Source organism: Xenopus laevis, chromosome 5S (genome assembly GCF_017654675.1).
Source record: "Xenopus laevis strain J_2021 chromosome 5S, Xenopus_laevis_v10.1, whole genome shotgun sequence".
In the NCBI taxonomy this organism is placed as follows: domain Eukaryota; kingdom Metazoa; phylum Chordata; class Amphibia; order Anura; family Pipidae; genus Xenopus; species Xenopus laevis.
In genome coordinates this window covers 32562612-32584162 of record NC_054380.1, presented here as the reverse complement: position 1 = coordinate 32584162, position 21551 = coordinate 32562612, and the positions used below count along the sequence as shown (strand labels likewise).

At 36.4% G+C, this 21551-nt stretch overlaps 1 protein-coding gene across 8 annotated transcripts in view; it reads right to left on the bottom strand.

Moving 5' to 3' along the window:
* Positions 1 to 21551, bottom strand: part of slc8a1.S (solute carrier family 8 (sodium/calcium exchanger), member 1 S homeolog) — a 297009-nt gene that overhangs the window by 248442 nt on the left and 27016 nt on the right. For all 8 annotated transcript variants that reach the window (XM_041564369.1, XM_041564373.1, XM_041564375.1 and 5 more), the window contains exon 2: positions 3710 to 3758. The gene's annotated coding sequence lies outside the window, so the exon portion shown is untranslated. The remainder of the gene's footprint in view (positions 1 to 3709; positions 3759 to 21551) is intronic.

The following is a 21551-nucleotide window of genomic DNA, read 5'->3' as shown; positions in this document are numbered from 1 at the left end:
CAAAATGCATCAGTAAAGCACCAGTACCTGGGGCTCTTGGCCGGAGAACAGGCACTTTGCGAGACAAATTATAACGGAAATATAAAAAAGAAAGGAATAAAAGCTATCTTAAAAGAAAAAATTTCAACATGTGCATATGGAAATGGCCTTACTGTATATCTAGATAGAATATGACATATAGGAGCATTAAACAGCTGATGAAAAGCAATTTTGCTTTGCACCTCTCATTTCTTTGTCAAGGGGGCTATGATCTATTGTAGGAAGAAACAACAGCAAGAGATAAGGACACATTCAATTATTTCCCTTGGCTTGCACCTGTATCACATATCTTCATTCCTGTTGTGGGAGAGAAATCTTTACAATTATTTCTGAGGATAAAATCTTTCATGTATTTGAAGTTATGGCCCATTTAATACCTTATCCCAACGATTTGGCAGTAGCGTTAGCATCAGATAACCTATTTAAGTCTTATTAACGTTATTATTACAATAACCTTTTTTAAGGCTTATGAAAAATATTCATCATTTTGTCAGTTGCAGATTCCATGACTGGCTATTTCTATATTATCTGCATTGGGGAATTCTTAAAACATGTTGCAGGCACAGTAGCTTCACAGAAAGGAATCCATGTTCATACAGTTGATATAATGTTATACCGTATTCTGCTCTGTAAGGCCAAACATTTATTGTTATTGCTACTTTTATTACTTCTCTTTCTATTCAGGTCCTTGCCTATTCATATTCAAGTCTCTTATTTAAAGCTGTGCATTGTTGCTAAGGTCATTTGTATCCTAGCATCCAGATTTCTAAAAAAACTGGAGAGCTGCTGAATAAAAAGCTAAAAAAAAAAAATTAAAACCAATTGCTAATTGTCTCAGAAGATCACCCTTTACAACATACTAAATTCATCTCAAAGGTGAACAACAGAGAGAGCAAATAACAGAGCTTACTGCCAATATGTGTTAATTTACTCAACATGTTTCAGGCTACACATCCTTTAGCAAGTATAAAGCATTTATTGCCATACAAACATTTAAATATATAGAAAATAAGTTCTTCTATTCTTTTTACCAGTTTAATTTTTTTTAGCTTATTAATATCCTTTTTCAGGAGCAGGGACCTAAATCTGAATTGCATACTAAAGGTGACGTTTTAACATGGCAAAATTATTTCCATACCTCGAGTTTATATGCAAAACAGCACCATTGCACGTTCCCACAGGACAGCAAAAGTCTCTTAAAGAAAAATGGCAGCTGGCAGCAAAAGGTTGCAAATTAAAAGCTGTTTTCTTCCAAATACAACAAAAATAGCTTCCAACAGTAATAACAACACAGCAAAAATATAGTGGCAGCAAAATTACAGCAGGTAACTGTGTGTGTGTATGAATACATAGACTTCTACATGTTCGATTGCCAGACCTCTCGCTGGTCTCTCTCACTAAGACCCACCAGCCTGGGTTTTAAGGACTATTTATTAGGCCAGTCAGACCCAATTGGTCAGCCTGTAGCACCTCATTCTGCTACAAGTACTTTATTTGCTCTCTTTAGCAGCCACTGAATGACACTACCTAAAGTTACACATCATGTTATCCATCAAAATCCCCAAATCTTTCTCAAAAGATTTCCCAAAACACTACCATTTATTGTGCAAATAGCATTTATGCTATATCAACCAAAGTGTATAACCTTGCATTTATAAAACACTAAACCTAATTTGCTACCCATTTACTTCCCCCTTTTCTCTGCAAAGTGGCAACATCCTGCATGGAACATAGGGGCAGATTTACTAACTTCAAGTGAAGGATTCGAAGTAAAAAAACTTCGAATTTCAAAGTGTTTTTTGGGCTACTTCGACCATCGAATGGGCTACTTCAACCTTCGACTACGACTTCGAATCGAAGGATCCGAACTAAAAATCGTTTGACTATTTGACCATTCAATAGTCGAAGTACTGTCTCTTTAAGAAAAAACTTCGACCCCCTAGTTCGCCATCTAAAAGCTATCGAACTCAATGTTAGCCTATGGGGAAGGTCCCCATAGGCTTTCCTAAGTTTTTTTGATCGAAGGATATTCCTTCGATCGTTGGATTAAAATCCTTCGAATCGTTCAATTCGAAGGATTTTATCGTTCGATCGAAGTAATAATCCTTCGATCGAACTATTTGCGCTAAAATCCTTCGACTTCGATATTCGAAGTCGAAGGATTTTAATTCCCAGTCGAATATCGAGGGTTAATTAACCCTCGATATTCGACCCTTGGTGAATCGGCCCCTTACAGTTTTGCACAATTTAGTATCATAGGCAAAAACAAAGACAATATTTACTGTTATTAAAAAACAAATGAAAAAGCAAAGGACCAAGGACAGAGCCCTGCAGCACTCCACTAACAACACAGGTCCAATTAGACAATTTACCACCACTTTTAAAATCTATCATTTCCAAGTACAATTATAATGTTCCCGGCCAATATTTCCCAATGTAATCAGTAAATCTCTGTGTGGTACTGTATAAAATGCTTTAGCAAAATCTAAGTATCTTATCCCTTCCAAAGGTTTTACGACCGCTCATATCAAACTTTGAGGCTGAAAATTGGATCCCTTGTTCATATATGTTTACCAAGCATATTTTGGCACATTGTTCTCACAATGGAGTAATTACAAAATTATATAAACAGCTATAAGAAACGTAAAGTCATTTTTTCATCTGTTACTCAAACCTTCTGTCTCCAGAAATGTTCCTGCAAAATGTCACAGGGGATCATTTAATAAAGACAAGCTAAGTCTTTCCTTAGTAAAACGCCTGCATACCGATTTTATTTGCCCTTTTTAGCAATGATGATCCTGAATTTATATTCCTGCCTGAGCACCATCTGCTAAGAGTTTGTATGCATTCCCTGTGTCTGTTCAAGTTTTCTTTCCTATACATACAGGCTGGTTCACTGTCTCTTGATGAAACTGACCCTAAGGCAATGTTCCTTCTAAGCTTGTGTGTGTGTTTCCACACAAGTTTAAAATGTATGCAAAAATAATTTTTTTGCTCACATAGCAGGGAAGGAATTAGAGAGACATATATTCTAAATTCCGTATATTATAAAATATTCTGGGACGGGGACTGCATAGAAGTGTCAGAACTATATAAATAAAGTGAAATATATGGTATATTTATTGTTTCCAGTGCAGGGCTCGTGGAATGGTTAGTGCCATGTAACACTGATGATGCATCTCTGGGACTTCTTGGTGGAATTCCATACTGCTAATGTCCCTAGAGTCCCATGGTGATTAAAGGCTGGAAAAAGCTGTGAATCATTTCCCAGTGTTTTACTCGCTCTGTCTTACATAAGTATTTTCTTTACTCAATTTTATCACAATATTTTCAGAGTATCCAGTAAGAAAACAAAAATCATTTCTACCAACTCCCCTATGAATTTGCAGCTTTTCTATTCTACCGATAGTCACACAATTATATGGGAAAATTATGATATTTACCACTTAACAAGTTTGTGGTCATACTTTCCAATTATATAAGGAATAGGTAACATGATTTTCCAGAAATCCCAGTGCCAAAAGTTCTTATCTCACTTATTTTCTTCTATTTTATCTTCAGTATTGCTCTTGGCTGAGAAGCAGGAGGATGGAGCGCAAGAGTAAAGAGATTTTCGGTGGAATTTATGACTCGTTTTTCCAGATGAAAAAGAAATGAAGGAACTACTTACCCTTGATGTCTTTCATATACAGCATCCGATTACTATAAACAGCAAACCCCTGGCAATAAAAAGAAGAATGTTTTTAAATTGAATTACTACAAAAAATGACAAAAGCAGATACATTTCTATTTCAGTTCAGGGAACAGAGATCTTTAATGTTTTCTTTAGCTTGAAATGAGCTGGAACACAGACTGACATAGAATAATTCACTTAAAGGAAAACTATACCCCCAAAATGAATACTTAAGCAACAGATAGTTTATATCAAATTGAATGACATATTAAAGAATCTTACCAAACTGGAATATATATTTACATAAATATTGCCCTTTTACATCTCTTGCCTTGAACCACCATTTCGTGACTCTATCTGTGCTGCCTCAGAGATCACCTGACCAGAAATACTACAACACTAACTGTAACAGGAAGAAGTGAGGAAGCAAAAGGCAGAACTCTGTCTGTTAATTGGCTCATGTGACCTTACATGTGGTTTGTATGTGTGCACAGTGAATCTTACGATCTCAGGGGGCGGCCCTTATTTTTTAAAATGGCAATTTTCTATTTATGATTACCCAATGGCACATACTACTAAAAAAGTACATTATTATGATAATGGTTCATTTACATGAAGCAGGGTTTTACACATGAGCTGTTTTACTCAGTATCTTTTAATAGAGACCTACATTGTTTGGGGGGTATAGTTTTCCTTTAAACCCAACATCTGCACACATTTTACTCTATAGAAAATAAAGGACACTGAAGGTTGATCATGTGATTGAAAGTATGGGGGGATGCTGTACTTGCAACCCTACATCTATGTCTAACTCCTAAAGGAAACTACTTGTAGGATCTATCCTACACACTAGCTACTCCTCATTCATGAGGTCCCTCTTCCCCTTTTCCTTTGAGTTGTGTCACACCCCAGGCACCAGAAAGTCATGTCTGCCGCTAACATTTTTAACCTTGGGGAACCATTAGCATGTATGACCAAAAGTTCCTACCTTTAATAATAAGCCCTGTAGTTTCTAGTTTCCAGTTAAAATGCCTAAATTGATCACTCAATTATATGAACAGCATATGGGGCCTCATTTATGGGTTAGGGTGGGGATCCAGAAATGGTTTTGGCCCAGTGGAGACACATTACAGCACTGGCATTACCTCTGTGCCATTTGACATTTAGTCAAAAAGTTTGTTCACAGTAAATATGCCAGCTATCAACTGTACGAATGTAGAAAAACCAAATTCTGCTGCCTGATAGCAGAATGAATGAGAAATAAGTAAATTTCTGTTGGTCGTTTTATCAGTTAGTTGTGTGATCTGATTGGATCCAAGCTGCTCTGGTTAAAGAAAATAAAATGTGGTTTGCCATAGCTTTCTATTAGCAAAAGTAAATGTCATTGGCTAAAGTAAATTGCTAAAACCAACCATGACTTTCCTTTGCCTTGTTATCCATTAATATAGACAAATCCCACTTCAGTCAACCTATGGGATAAACATCATCATCATTAATATATATATATATATATATATATATATATATATATATATATATATGATATCCAAAAATAAAACCGCACTCCAAGGTCTTGAAATGGTGAAAAAAGTGACAAGTTTATTTCAACGTTTCGGCACACTAACTTGGTCCGTCTTCAGTGACAGCCCAAGTTAGTGTGCCGAAACGTTGAAATAAACTTGTCACTTTTTTCACCATTTCAAGACCTTGGAGTGCGGTTTTACTTTTGGATTGTTATGCTATGCTATAACCAGCACCCAGGCAGTTGCCTATATCGTGAGTGCACCACTACAGACTGTATATATATATATATATATATATATATATATATATAGTTATACCAAGTTATGCAGCACTTTACATTACATTATAAAAACCATGGGCTTTACAATACTATAACAAATAAGAGTTACAGAATAAAGATAGGATCGGAAGTCCTTGCTTACAAGAACAATGCAGTCTAGTAATCTGTCAATGTTTGTCCTCCTTAACATGTATTTTATAAAAAATGGAGGATCAGTCTGGGCCAGACTTTGCTTTTGTGTTAATATACATATTTCTGGCTCACTTAACCTTCAAAGATGGATTATCATTTTTGAACCTTTTCTTCTTAAAAAATCTGTAAAGGTAAAGCGTATTTAAAAAGGTAATGTAAAGATAATTAGCAGTTTAGTTGTACTCGTTTCTTTTGCAAATAGCCACATTAAGCATTTAAAAGCCTAAAATCAAACCATTCAGATATTGGTAAAACCCCATGGAGTGATCACAGGAATGCTGCAACTGTAATGTCCTATGTGATTAGATAAGAAATGTCTCTTCAGTACATTGGTTTCTTTAAAATGCTGGTAGAATGCATTAGCAAACCTTAAGTTACCTTACAGTAAAACCTGAATTCTCTTAGTGTAGTCCTGAAGGACAAGTCATTATTCTAATTTTACAAATTAAACTTACTTTGTAGGTTTGCACTAGTGACCTACGGGCTCTGTTATCAAGGACTAGTGCAATTTAGCTTATGGTACCATGACCTGGATGAATGAAAACCTTTTCTAGGAATATAGCTTGTATACTTTCCATTAGAATGGAAATATCTGAAACACAACACATATAAAAAAGTAGAGTTTAGGTCAATCTAGTTTAGCAAAATTGAAGTACAACCCTACTGCCTACCGTCACTAAATTGGTATCAAAGTTACTGCCCACAACTGCTATAGTCTCTTTTTGCAATAGTACCTCAGTACAACAAATTGCATGTACAAAACCTATGGTACTAAAACCCAGTGGTCGTGTTTTGGCTTTATTACAGTTTTCATAAGAATAGAAATTGATGATGGAAATGTGAATTTCTTTCCAGAATTCTGGTTTTACGTGTACAAAGATTTTGATGGCAGATGTCTGAACCCTCTCTTGATTGGATTTACATTTGCCAGAAAAGGAATTTTTAGCAATGCTGATAAGCTCCACTAGGAGAGTACTCTATCTCTAAAAGCAGATTACAGGCTTGACATCAATGAAAAATATTAATGCAAATGATTGTATGCAAGGAGCAATCTAGGCAGATTGTTGAGATGTGCCTAATCCATAATCTTTGGATTTGGTTGAATACCAAATCCTCCACGAAAGATTTGTCCAAATACCAAACTTAGTTTGAACCTTCATTTGCATTTTCAAATCTGAAAAACATTTCTAAAAAAAGTTGCATTCTTTGAGAACAAAAAGTTTCAATACCAATAACGCCCAATCGCTGCGTATATAAGGCCAGTCCCAAGGGCCAAACATTTTTTGGAATACAGCCCCCAGTCCAAAAGGGCCCAAATATCAGTTGCAAAAAATGATACTCCAAAAATATTAAGTTTAGTATAAAAAATCAATATTTATTCAATACAAAATTTAAAAGAGTAGGCATACTGACCCATTGACCCTCCGCCTTACACGTTTCATACCCACTGGTACTTAATCATAGGCACCAACAGATTAAATTGTCCAACTGTGTACCCCTAGCAGACTGTATGTAGGATAAGTAAAGGTAAAAACTGATTTGTAATTATACATTAGTAGAACAGGCCAGCCAGGTGAATGGGGTATATAGATAGTGGACTAGTTACTTTCAAACTTGTAGCCAAAGCACATATAATTGGGTTTTGGGTAGAGAGGGGTCATGTTCCTGCATCCTGCAGAATCAGGGACAGAACTGTGAAATTAGAGCACACCATAGTAAAATTTCACCGCTCTCTCTAGATCAGGGATCCCCCAACCTTTTTTGCCCATGAGCCACATTCAAATTTGAAAGGCGTTGAGGAGCAACACAAGCATGAAAACCGTTCCTGAAGGTGCCAAATAAGGACTGTGATTGGCTATTTGGTAGTCCCTATGTGGATTGACAGCCTACAAGAGGCTCTATTTGTCAGTACACCTGGTTTTTATACAACCACAACTTGCCTCTAAGCCTGAAATTCAAAAATAAGCACCTGCTTTGGGGCCACTGGAAGCAAAGTACAATGTTGCTCACAAGCCACTGGTTAGGGTTCACTGCTCTAGATGCATATTTATGAAATGGTGTCCTGTAACTTGCACCCATTGATAAATATGCTGCTAAAAATCCCATAGAAATCAATAGAGAGCAGCGGCATTTTACTGTGGTGAGCTCTCGAGCATGAGTGAAATCTGAAAATGTTATTCTGTTGTGCATTATTCACAAGTCTGCTGAGAGATCTAGGAAAGGTAAGAAACATGGAGCGGTGGCACTTAATTACGTTTTCCCTGGGCTGGTAAATTTCTTTTGCTAAAAGGAGCAGCTGAATTCACTGGGGAATGGAAACCTCCAGTAATAGGAATTTCCATGTCCTTTAATTCTTCATCCATGTAACTGCATACAGTGATAGTTTTTTTTTATTGACTTGCACTGGTTTGCTCCGTGTCTCTACTAAGAAAGTATCAGTAACACACACACAAATAAGCAACATCTTTAATCTGACTTGACATTCTATTCATTTCTATAGTTTACATGAAGAAATACTGTAGCTAAAGTACAGCTCCTGGTTTTTATTGGAGCATACAGTATGTTATCAGGCTTGCTCTTTTTAATAACCAAAGCCCAAATATACAAATCAAAATATTCAGTATACCCAGATTATGGACAGTACACTTGTAACTTTACAAAACACAGAACATTTTTAATTTATGTGTTTTTTCCCGTTATCCGGAAACCTGTTATCCAGAAAGCTTCAAATTATGGGAAGGCTGTCTCCCATAGACTCCTTTTTATCTAAATAATCCAACATTTTAAAAACTATTTTTTAAATTTTAAAAACACACAGGACAGTCGAAGCTGGTTAAACTGTTCTGATATGAGTGATAAACATTTGAGCTGATGTCTACCACAAAATGCAGGTTAGGTTTCTTTTAATTGCCATTTCCTTCCACAGAATTATTTAGGTCAAATTTCATTTATGTGTTTTTTAATATAATTTAGAAAATACCTTTTTCTTTTTTTATTTGAAAACAATTTTTGGATGGATTTTAATGTAATGCAAGACATATGCATTACTGCAGTCCAGATATGGGATCCGTTATCCGGAAACCTGTTATTCAGAAAGCTTCAAATTATGGGAAGGCTGTCTTCCATAGACTCCCTTTTATCTAAATAATCCAAAATTTTAAAAACGATTTACTCTTCTCTGTATTAATAAAGCAGTACCTTTTACTTGATGCAAATAAGATATAATTAATCCTTACTGGAGGCAAAATCTTTTAATTTATTTATTATTAAATTTGGTTTCTGGTTTTGTTTCTTTATTGCAAATTTCTGCAAAAACCCTACTAGTCCTGCCCATTTGTTCCACTTCACCATAACACACATCTATCTGTCCTTAACTTAATATACACAAGACATTGCTTATTATAGAACGTTGCTCCCATGAGCAAAACTATTTCAGGAAAAAACTACTTCTTTGGAATAAAGTCTATTTTCCCATCATCTGTAAAAGACTCCATCAGGAGAAACTTGCTGTTCATCTTAAAGGAGAAGGATAGCTACCAAGGCAGTTTATTGCCAATAGATTAGCAACAATAGTGCAAGCTATAAAACTATATTTATTCTGCAGAATTCTTTACCATACCTGAGTAAACAGCTCTAGAAGCTCTCCGTTTGTTTAGGATAGCAGTTGCCATATTAGCTTGGTGTGACATCACTTCCTGTCCGATTCTGTCCCTGCTCAGTCATAGCTCTGGCCTCAGAATACAGCAGGGAAGGGAGGGGGAGAGGGGAGCAAACTGAGCATGCTTAAGCCCTAGCCCTGTAGGTTTATGCTGAAAACAGGAAGTCTGATACAGAAGCCCATGTGTACACAATAGAAGGAAAGAAATGAGGTTTTCTTTTGACAGAGGACTCAGAGCAGCATTACGTTGAGGGTTTACTGGTGTATTTATATAGACCTTTCTGATAAAGCTTACTTAGTTTTAGCTTTTCCTTCTCCTTTAAGTACTGCCATATAATGTCCCTGCTTTGTGTATTCACCATAAATATCAGTATAACTGAGCTTTAAGTACAGACCTTAAAGAGTATTTCTTTGAAAAACAGTATTGCTTTTAGTTAAATGCAGATGCACTCTTCTCAAAGAACGAAACTGAGATCCTACAAACATCACTTAGGCCATAAGCCGGATCTGATAGTCTAGAGGCTTCGCTAAAATGCATAATTTGTCTCTGACTTAAAATGTTAATGAGTTAAATGCATTTATTCAAGGAAAATACACACTTTATTGTTTGAAATAAGATGCAAAGGATCTCAAGTAAACCATATGCCAACTTGTATAGCACAGGAGAGTTGACTATAATATCCCATTGGGTTATTTCACAGGAGCAGCTAAAGGCATATGTCAGCAATGGGTAGCAAAAATAAAAGTTTTGATAAGTCGGTCAGTTATTTCTGTGTATGCATGTCCAGTATCATGTACTATCCATACTGACATGTATTCACTAGAAGCCACTTGTATTCAAAGCAATTGCTTAGAATACAGTAGCATTGTTTTTGCTTTGACGATATGGAGTCGTTTGCAAAAAGGGTATTGCTGATAACCTATTGGTTTTTACAGAATTTCATTAAATGACATGAAAATCAGGTCACACACGGGACAGTCCAAGCTGGTAAGCTGTTCTGATATGAGCGATAAACATATGAGCTGATCATGTCTACCACAAAATACAGGTTAGGTTTGTTTTAATTGCCGTTTCCTTCCACAGAATTATTTAGGTCAAATTTAGGCCTTAAGAAGTCTACGTATTTAAGCAGCTTTGAAGTATTGCACTTTATCTAGGGGAGGGACAATGCATTCTGCTTTTAGTGATGTGTGGAGCCTTTGTAGCAATGCTATTTTCTCTGATGTTAATCGTCTAAGTGTTCAATAAGAGGCAGATAATGTGCATAATATGGAATGGAAGGGCTGAGTTTCTTCCACCGTGGGGTTTTATGCAAGGCATGACAGTAACCTTATACAGTAATGGGTTGGGATAAATACAGTATATTCTTGAATACAAATAACTGTAAACAGACAAATAATTAGCAGAAAAACAAACATACTGTGATTGTGCCCCTAGTGTAGATGACTTTACTGTTATATACTGTTATACAGAGACACTGACATAAACAGATATTATTTTCATTATTCGTGATGTACTGTCATCATAACATCAGAAGGTGACTTATTTTGGAAACACAAATAATCGTGATTATTAAGTTATGCTATTGTCTTAAAAGTACACATTTAAAATATGGTTTGTTTGTTTTTCTTCCCTTTCTACGCCAGCTGAGTTTTGTACTTCATTTGCATTATATGCAATGATATTTTTAAACATTTTAGGGCAATTTTAGTTTACCTAGAAAAACATAATATGTTTTTGTTCCAGGACAACCTACTTACAGGGTAAGGCTGCAGTGGTGCAACCAATAAATTCAGATTTTTCTGCAAATACAAATACCAAATATAGTTTTATTACATTGCATGCTGTTTTTTTTAAAGGGCATTGTCCCTTACAGACACCCCAGTATTCATAACCACAGTATGTACATGGCTGCTCTAATACTTTCTGCATCAGTTACAAAAGAAGACTACTGGGCTGTAGGGTGGGCATAGGAGGCTCTCTTTTCAATAACACAATCATTTGTTATGTTAGTACAGGTATAAGATCCGTTATCTGAAAACCTGTTATCCAGAAATTCTGAGTTATGGGGAGGCCATTTCCCGTAGACTCCTTTTTAGTAAAATTAATCAAATTTTAAAATATTATTTCCTTTTCTCTGTAATTATAAAATTGTACCTTGTATGTGATCCCAACTAAGATGTTATTAATTCTTATTGGAGACAAAACCATCCTATCTGTTTTACATTATGTTTATAAGATTTTTTAGTAGACATAAAGGAGAACTAAACCCCCCAATGTGAAAAGCCCCATCCACTACCCTCCACAGTGCACCCTCCCTGCTTTCTCCCCACATAGTGCATTAGTGAAAAATGTGCCCCAATTTTGAAACTCACGTATCTGTGCAGAGTAGCGCATCGAAGCTTAAGGGCGCCATCGTCCGCAGCTTCAGTTTTCTTTGGATTCTCTTCCCTCCCTTCGGCCATTTCCGGCGCATGTGCAGTTGATGTAAAGAGGTCTCCAACTGAACATGCGCCAAATATCTCTGTGTTGGCGGTCCTTTCCGGAAGAAAACCCCAAGATGCAGAAGATGGTACCCTTGAGCTTGCGTTCACATTTTTTTATTTTGCACAGCCTATCTATTTACCCAGCTTTTATTTTTACACTGAACAATTCCTTTAAAAGAACAGATAAAGCCCTACAAAAAAATATTCAACATGTCATTTCCAAATCCATAATTTGATTTTTACAATGCATAGTTATACACTAAGGTTTTTCTGTGAAAAAGCGCATGAAATGGCACCTTACTTTCTATGAAATTCCCTCTGCTTGGAGAGCTGCAACATAGGGCAGAGCTATAATTGCCTTTCCTCCCAATGCTTTTCACCTTCTGTGCAGCTTTGATCAACCCTTCCCATGTATTAATATATCTAGTTACACAGTCAGAATCACATCTTCTGGGGAATGTAATAAAAGTTGGTAATGGAAAAACTATTCGCAATGCCAAAAGTGATGCCTTTGCGTAAACAAATTTTGCTTCGCGAGAATTTTCGAGATGTGGATTTTTGTTCTTATTGGTGTGAATTGTTTTGCTCTTTGCGACTTTAATTACATTCCCCCCATAATCTGTTACAGGAAGGACCCAGAATAATTACCTACTACCAGTGGCCAAAGTCACCTGTGCATGATGATCATTTTTCATTTATAACAAACACCAACACATCAAAGTTTAATCCAATAGTTTTATGAAATGACATATGTTTCCAAAATGCTAGAGTGCAGGCTAGATATTGAAACCTTAGGACAACCAATAGGCAGCCATGATACAAACTAAGTTAATTTATACACATAATACAGTATGTTACCAACTTTTTTATTTGATTTTTTGGTCAATTGGTATGGAACACCTTAAAATATACAATACCAATAAGCAACTGTGTTTTAGTAGGATGAATGATCTGGCCTCAATAACTATCTTTAAATGGGATCAATTCAGCATTGTTCTAATCCCATGATGGTTATCAGCAGCAGATAAAGGTGGCTTCTTTCCTTACAGTTGCTCTCCCTAAGGTAAATGAGTTGTATGCAAATAGTCACTACCCAGAACATTTTTGTGAAGGGTGTCTCCTTCCATGCTTGAATAGCTCTTAGTTACTAATATGTATAATGAGTAGCATCTGATAAGAATTGTACTATATTTAAACATTTAGCTTGTGATTGCTGCTATGAATTAGAAACACAAAAAAGGAGTTTACGACAATGTGACACAGGTAAGGCAATGTACAAGGATCAGGCTAGGATGAGCCTCTTCTCTTTCAATTATTCTCTGATTCAAATGTAATGGATGTGAAGAATGACAAACAAACGACAAGAAACAACATTATCTAGTTATAACATGGGATCAACAAACATTTTGATACAAATCTTACATTACTGTCCTCTGTTTCATTTGCTTTAAAAAGAGCCAAGCAATTTCTTCAAGGGACTGAAAGTGTAAATGTACTGTGAAAAGCCACGACTGATTAAAGTGGACAATGAAACAGAGTACAGTATAGGGTATAAATAGAGCATGTAATGTAAACAGGAACTGGGGAAAGTGGGCAAATCTTGCAAAAAAGGTATTGAAGTTTCGCTATTATACCATTTGAATTCTGCCTGGCCATTGGTCAAGAATGGAAAATTGATAAGGGAATGTCCACAAATCTTTAAAACTCATACTAAAATGTATCAGTTCACTGTGAACCTTTATCTGTATCCTAGACAAAGATACAGGACAGTCAATCTTTCAGACCATAAACTCTTGGCTAGTAAATGCTGATGGTTGCTAAAGTGCAACATTAATGCCAAACTTATGAACAAGTGATTTCCATTGCATTGATGAAAGGCAACAGTAATGTCTACCAAACAAAATCAAATTTGATTTAATGAGGTTGTGGCTAAAGATGATATGAATTGCAGAAGTTGGAAAAGGAAGGTAGGAAAAGGCAGAACAGAAAGTTATTCTTAAATAACACAGAATCGCCCAAATATTGAAGAGGCTAACAGTCTGTAAGCCTTAGGGCTCCATTCAATAACAGTTCAAATGTTTATTCATTGTTCCTAAAATAGGAATGTCTGATCTAGGTCTCGAGGAATCCAAATCTGGCGGTCTCAAAACGCTGTTAGTTATTCATACTGGCCAGACAATACAGTGAACAAAATGTTGAAAGAAGGAAAGTAGACTCTTGGCTGATGGGAACTCAACTTGTTTGCCGTGTTTAAGAATTTGAAATTTTTAAGATTCATGAAGTTGGATTTCTGACATCAATGGGGAAATTGTATATATCCAGAAAAGTCAGTTTAACTAGATTTAACTAATTTCCAGAACTGATGTACAAATCTGATAGTTTACACAAAAGGAGAATGGAATGTCCTCTTGGACTCTGGAAACAGATCACAAACACACAAAACATCCATCACTTCCAAAATACATTTTTGGGTAGGTTAAGAAGGAACAAGGATTTTCATGGTGGAATTTTTAGCCATTGTAAAAAATATATCAGTAGCTGAAGGCCAAGTAATGGGTATTTCCTCATGAGTTAACCGGGTGGCAGGAGCAGCAAATGTGACAAAATCCATTAGTAAAGCATCTGAAAACTTCTTAAGCCAGTGTTGGACTACTTTGCTGTTTGAAAGACCAAGCCTGTATAAAAACCACGGTCACCTCATTATAATCCATATGTGTAGCATTGACTAGACTTGTAAGTGGAATAGTTCCAACTTGGCATTTTGTCATTTCAGTACAAAGATGTGTTGGCGCAGACACTGGATAATTTTTCTGATGAAAGCTCCAAAATATGTGAAAAAAATAAGATCCTGAAGAATATTATTAAAGACATACTGACATCAGAAAATAACCTTTTTTATTATCTTTAAAGGGATACTGTCGTGGGAAAAATTTTTTTTTCAAAATGAATCAGTTAATAGTGCTGCTCCAGCAGAATTCTGCACTGAGATCCATTTCTCAAAAGAGCAAACAGATTTTTTTATATTCAATTTTGAAATCTGACATGGGGCTAGACATATTGTCAATTTCCCAGCTCATGTCATGTGACTTGTGCTCTGATAAACTTCAATCACTCTTTACTGCTGTACTGCAAGTTGGAGTGATATCACCCCCCCTCCCTTTTCCCCCCAGCAGCCAAACAAAAGAACAATGGGAAGGTAACCAGATAACAGCTCCCTAACACAAGATAACAGCTGCCTGGTAGATCTATGAACAACACTCAATAGAAAAAACCAATGTCCCACTGAGACACATTCAGTTACATTGAAAAGGAAAAACAGCAGCCTGCCAGAAAGCATTTCTCTCCTAAAGTGCAGGCACAAGTCACATGACCAGGGGCAGCTGGGAAACAAAATGTCTAGCCCCATGTCAGATTTCAAAATTGAATATAAAAAAATCTGTTTGCTCTTTTGAGAAATGGATTTCAGTGCAGAATTCTGCTGGAGTAGCACTATTAACTGATTCATTTTGGAATTTTTTTTTTCCCATGACAGTATCCCTTTAAGAACAGAAGAAAGAGTACCGCGTATATTTCCCTTATCTATGTGAATAGAATCCTTGTGATACTTAACAGTGAAGTGTTATCTATTGTGTAACCAACTCAAACTCTGATTTTATTGTCCCCTTATTAACAATAAAAAGGTTTGTAGAAATCGTATTACTTCTAATAAGTGCAGAGTGCAGATGATTAATTAGTTGGACATAATAAAAACCAAAAAAAAAAAAAACGTAATTGATTAGCTTAAAGTGCACAGTGCCTTGTTGGCTATTAAGTTAATAAATGTTACTTGATAATAAATATAAAGTGTCAAGTGCTTCAGTTCATTATATCCATTTTTAAAAAAAACAAAACAGTTAATTGATGCCATAATTGATGAAATAATACAAAACAGATGTTCTTAATAGCCAACAAGGCACTGTGCACTTTAAGCTAATCAATTACGTTTTTTATTATGTCCAACTAATTAATTATCTGCACTCTGCACTTATTAGAAGTAATAAGATTTCTACAAACCTTTTTATTGTTAATAATTTGTTGCCCAGCTGAGGCGACAATAAAATCAGGGTTTGAGTTGGTTACACAATAGATAACACTTCACTGGTAAGTATCACAAGGATTCTATCCACATAGATAAGGGAAATATACGGGGTACTTTTTCTTCTGTTCTTAAAAACCAATCCAAAAAAACTGACCTAGACAGACCTCTGTATAGATCCTTGGTTTTAAGAGAATTCACAAGTATTTCTTCTTTTTTCTATACACTTTTTTATTATCTATCATAACATTGTCTTTGAATGGAATTTACAATTTTGCCATAAAAGTATTTGCCTGATGCTTTTACCTTTCTTACCCCGTGTTCCTCTATGAGGGGGCTGCCATATTTGTGCAGCAGTAGTCCATTAGCATTGGAAACAATAACTGACAGGTTGAGAAGGGACAGTCAGGTTGTCAAAAGGTTTAGGAACTTCAAGTAACAATTACTTACAAAAGCAGAACTATCAGCCAAAAACATAACAACATATCAACATAACCTATAGGTAACTTTTAATGTAGATTAATATTTTGAAAAGAACATTTTTAGTGTCAGTATCACTTTAAGAAGAAAGTTGTCCAGGGACAATAAGTAGTATAACCCTTGTGGTGCTGTAGATACAGTTTAGCACTATATTAGGTGCTTCTGACATCATTTATTAGTTATTCTCTATCTGGAGCTGAATGTATAATTTACTGATTGCTTGTCTGCAAACCTTATCCTTTTTGCTTCTAGTGACATAAGATAAAAAGGCTGTCTAAAGCAGTAATTTCATTATACACATATAGCTGTGCCTGCCTGATGAAATCTGGACTATTTTCGCAAGGGCTGGGAGAGCCTGAAACTAGGGATACACCAAATCTTGGATTTGGTTCAGGATTAGAATCTGGTCTTTTTCAGTGGGATTTAGACACATCGAAGAAGTAGGTCAAACAAAATCTGAACTCTTAAAACCATGTGACAGGGCCCGATTTAAGTACGTTCTGGGAAAGTTCGATTCTCTGATTAGGCCTTTTTGGTGCATTTATCTCATAGTTCCTTGATCCACAATTTTTTCTTAATTTATCGAGTGTACAATCCGCGAATACAAAAGGAATGCTAGCAGTGTAGGACTGGGATGCCAGGGGCCCACCAGAAAACCTTAGACCATAGGCCCACCGGAAAACCTTAGAATATAGGCCCACCGGAAAACCCTAGAGAGTGGGCCCACTTTCCAAACTATTATTCCTCCTTTCTCAACCTCTTTATTCTGCTAGTCATATATATCTAGTTACTATATTTTTCCATTATTAAGCATTTTCCCCCATAAAGGAATAGGTAAGGACCATGAAATATGCTAATTGGTTAGAAGCAAGAGGGCCCACTGACACCTTCGCCCCCCCGGGAGTTTTCCTGGTATCCGACACTGAACGCTAGTTAAAAGCTGCCGAAGTCATGTAGAAGTCAATGGAAGCTGCCCATTTGTTCTTGCAAAGTACTGTCTTTTGTTTGTGGTTTAAGAGATTTTGGAGATCCGAATGTACTTTCGTTCATGATTGCTCAGTGAATATTTTCATTCAGGATTTTTAAAATCTATAAATAAATTTCATGACCTTCCTGGTTTTAGAGAAAGTGAGTTTATTTGTGATTTCTAAAACCACTAAAATGAGAATTTTGATAAATCTGCCCTCTAGTCATATGATAAGGGAATTGGACTGTGGTTCCCCCTTCCATTGCCTAGTTTGCATTTGCCAGTTAGGGTTTGGATACGTTTGGGATTTGGCCGAATCCTTTCTGAAAGATTCAGGGTTTGGCCAAATCACAAAAATATGGATTTAGCACATGGTCTGGAGGGCCCAAGCCAGGAGCTTTCATGGTCATCTATAGAAAGCAATACAATAAAACCACGCCTAGCAAACATATAGCCCTGGGCTACACACAGTTAAATAATAAGAATGTGGTCCCTTATAGTATCAAAAAAACTAAATTTTAAGACTTTTTTTTTAACTCTATGGAATAACATTCTCTAAAACATTTTACAAAATCCAATACAGTAGGGAAACGGCAAAAAAAACTTTAGCAATCAAACTTGTAAAAGAGGTAAATGGTTAAACTGTGTCATTGTTAGCAACTCCTACTCAGCTCAAAACAGATGTACAGATGTATGATTACACAATATTAACATCCATGGTCATAAAAGTGCAGTTTTGGAGCAATGCAAAGGAAAGAGTGCTTTCATTCAAACGAGAAGTAAATAAAAAAACCAAAAAAACGATTTAATAGTTCTTTCAAGCAAACCTTCCTCTGTGTTTTAAAATTCTCCGAGGATGGTATTGGCAAACTCTCTTGCACCAGCTGCTACTGTGATTTAGAATAAATGATAAAGGCATTGCTAACATTTATTTCCTTGTCAGTTCTTTGTCGAGAAAAGCAGACTATGGATAAATGTCCATGAATCCTTATATGCATATGTTAAATGAATTGATGCTTCTGTTTTAAGCAAGAAAAAAATCTACATTTTCTATCTTAAATGGTCCTGAACACATTGATTCAAAATTATCTCTAAAACGCCATTAAAAATATCTTCTCAGCTCTATTTTGGTTTCACATATTTACAATACAACTGTAATGAATAGGGTCATCTTTAAACGTCCTGTACCATTCAATATTTGTATGTGATTTGTTTGGTTGATGGGTACAGCCTTATGTTGTACAGGTATGGGATCTGTTCGGTCCGGAAACCCGTTATCCAGAAAGTTCTGGAATGAATATCTCTCATAGACTCCATTATAATCAAATAATCCAGAAATGATTTCCTTTTTCTCTTTAATTACATAGTCCCCCGTTCTTAGCAACTGCGCATGCGCCAAAAGTGCAGGAAACTACCGAAGGAAAGGAAGAGGATCCGAAGAATACCAAAGAGTTGGAAGATGGTGCCCATGAGCTCCACTGCCCTTACTCTGCACATAAATGTGAGTGATGAATTTGGGGCACTTTCAGGTGTAATCACTTATGCAGGGGGAAGCAGGGAGGGGGACTATGTAGGGTAGTGGGTAGGGTTTTTTTTATATTGGGGGGGTTTAGTTCTGCTTTAAGTATGGAGATCCATATTACAGAAAGACCTCTTATCCGAAAACCCCCATGTCTCAAGCACTCTGAATAAGAGGTCCCATACCTGAACACTGGACACTGTTTTTATTTTGTTGGCTGAAACCTGATTTTTGTTGTTATTTTACCTTTAACTAACTTTGCACCTAGGTACCCCTTTTTTGGCTTTGTAGGGGGTTAAATATGTACCTCCTATTAAAAAACGCCCACATATTTGTCAGGCGCGCAGGCGCCATATGATTGTGCGAAAATACGCCAGCATACTTGTCAGGCGCGCAGGCGCAATATATCTGTGCGAAAATACGCCAGCGAAAAGACGCACTAACGTCTCTATGACCTTTTTTGATGATGTCATGCGCAATACCCGGAAATCGTGTCCAGCGTAATCTCGAGCGAATATGCGGCGCGAATACGCGGCACGAATACGCGACGCGAACACGCGGCGCGAATGCCTATTTAAACTTTGAAAAGATGAGCGCCCACCACTTATGCCCCTGAGGAAGCTGATGTAGTCAGTGAAACGCGTTGGGCGGCATAGGTGGACGGTGGCAGCCTAGCTCCCACTTTGTCCCTACGTAGACAGGCAGGTTCTTGCTGACTAACTTGGGGCACAAATGGAAGGGTGGGAGCGGGTAGTGCTTGCACTGTAACCAATGGTTTATACTACTACCGTCAAAGTATTTTCTTTGGCTGATTAAGATACCACCGTTTCCACCATTTGCTGGTTTTTAATTGAATGTTTTTTAGGGACATTGTTCCTGCACTGCGGCCTTATGGGCTATTAGCAGTGGGTTTGTCTTTCGTGGGCACTCTTCTCTTTTTAGCCTAATTTATTAAAGGTTAAGATGGTGACCCCCTGTAGCCAACTTTGAAAGCATAAATTATTTGTTTGATTAGGCTAGTGGTGCAGTAAGTTCATGTTTATATTTAGTATACAAAATACAGCATTTCTAGCCTTATTCTGTTTTAGACTTTACATGCCCTTTAAAGTCTTGTGTTTTAGGGTTTAGATTTAGGTTCAGATGGGCACTCAAATTTGCTTGAATTCTGCAAAAAAAATGAATCCGGGATTAGGGCATCCTGAATTAAAGGCATGCAGCTTTGATGCATTTTCTATTTCTGCCACCATTGTTCTTATTTCCTACTGCATGATGCAGTAGAAATGATCAAATACATACAAAAAGACTTTTGCAGGGTTTCACATTATTTCAAACATTACATTGTTTCTATGCTTATATCAGTCCCTGAGTAAGTCTACATGTTCATATGCAATGTAATCTGTCTGCCATGGGAGATGGTACAAACCTGGAAGGTAGCCAGAAAGACAGGTGTACAGATATTGAGATAGCATCCATAAACCTAACTTGTGCATGTCCTTTGTGTAACAAACCAAGGCAGGCACATCTGACACTTTAGTGATATGACAGTCAGTATTCTAGTGCAATAAATAATGCATTTCCCTATGCGCTTACATTTTTTTTTTTTACTTTGGCCAACATATTTTTCCAAAAAAATAAAAATGAAACTGAAGTGAGAACGTTCCTCCAATATTACAGGCTACAGAATTCACTTTAAGATGTGCAGTTTTGCTGTATGCTACAAAACACAGAGACACTCACATCTAAGCACAGCTCAGACAACCTGGATATGTTTTCATGCAGAACATAAATGCCAAAAAAGGTTCTGAGCACAGATGGATTTAGTCTCTTGTGAGATGTGTCTGGACGACTCTTCCCATTAACAGTCCCTGATGCCGTGATTCACAAAGAGATCAAAGAAGTCATTTTCTTTACCTTTACAATGACCTTGATTCATCCACTCAATTAACTTGATGACCAAGAGTAGGCAACGTCATTTATTCTCCCACTGCAGCACTTTTTTTATTCGCCATTTTCTGACATGTAAATGGCTACATCTGAGCATATTAATAAAATAAAACTATTACTCTTCAATCTTTCAGTGCTATTTAGCAGAATATAGAAAATGTGGTCTGCTGGAGGTTGAGTACCTTCACAATGCTAGTTAGAATGTTACGTCAAATATAATGGTTGCATTTGCTTTGAAATGCAAATCAATCACATTTGTTAAATGAATATTTTTCTTTATAACATCTTAAGTGCTAACCCACTGTGTGCAAAATCATATACTAACCCTTATTAACTGTACCTTACATACTGGGGCCCAATTCAAGCTATAGCAACAACCGCCCATGTTTAGATGCCCCCGCCCCCCACATTAGCTCTTTATTTGTATCAAACATTCTTTATTGTTGTATGTGAATGTCTGAGCTGATTTAATACTAAGTTGAATTTCTTATTAAAATAAAGGATCCCTAGGGGCTATGATAAAGTGACAATTGGCAATCAGATTACAGTTTTCTTCCAAACTGGAAAGCTACAGAATGAAACTAAAGTGACCAAGAAATAAAAAAGGACCAAATAGTCTTATAGAATACCATAGTCCACAGTATATTTAAATAAAAAGTATATACACCATATGATCAGTTTTGTGATGTCCTATGTATGCTAAATGATCTTTT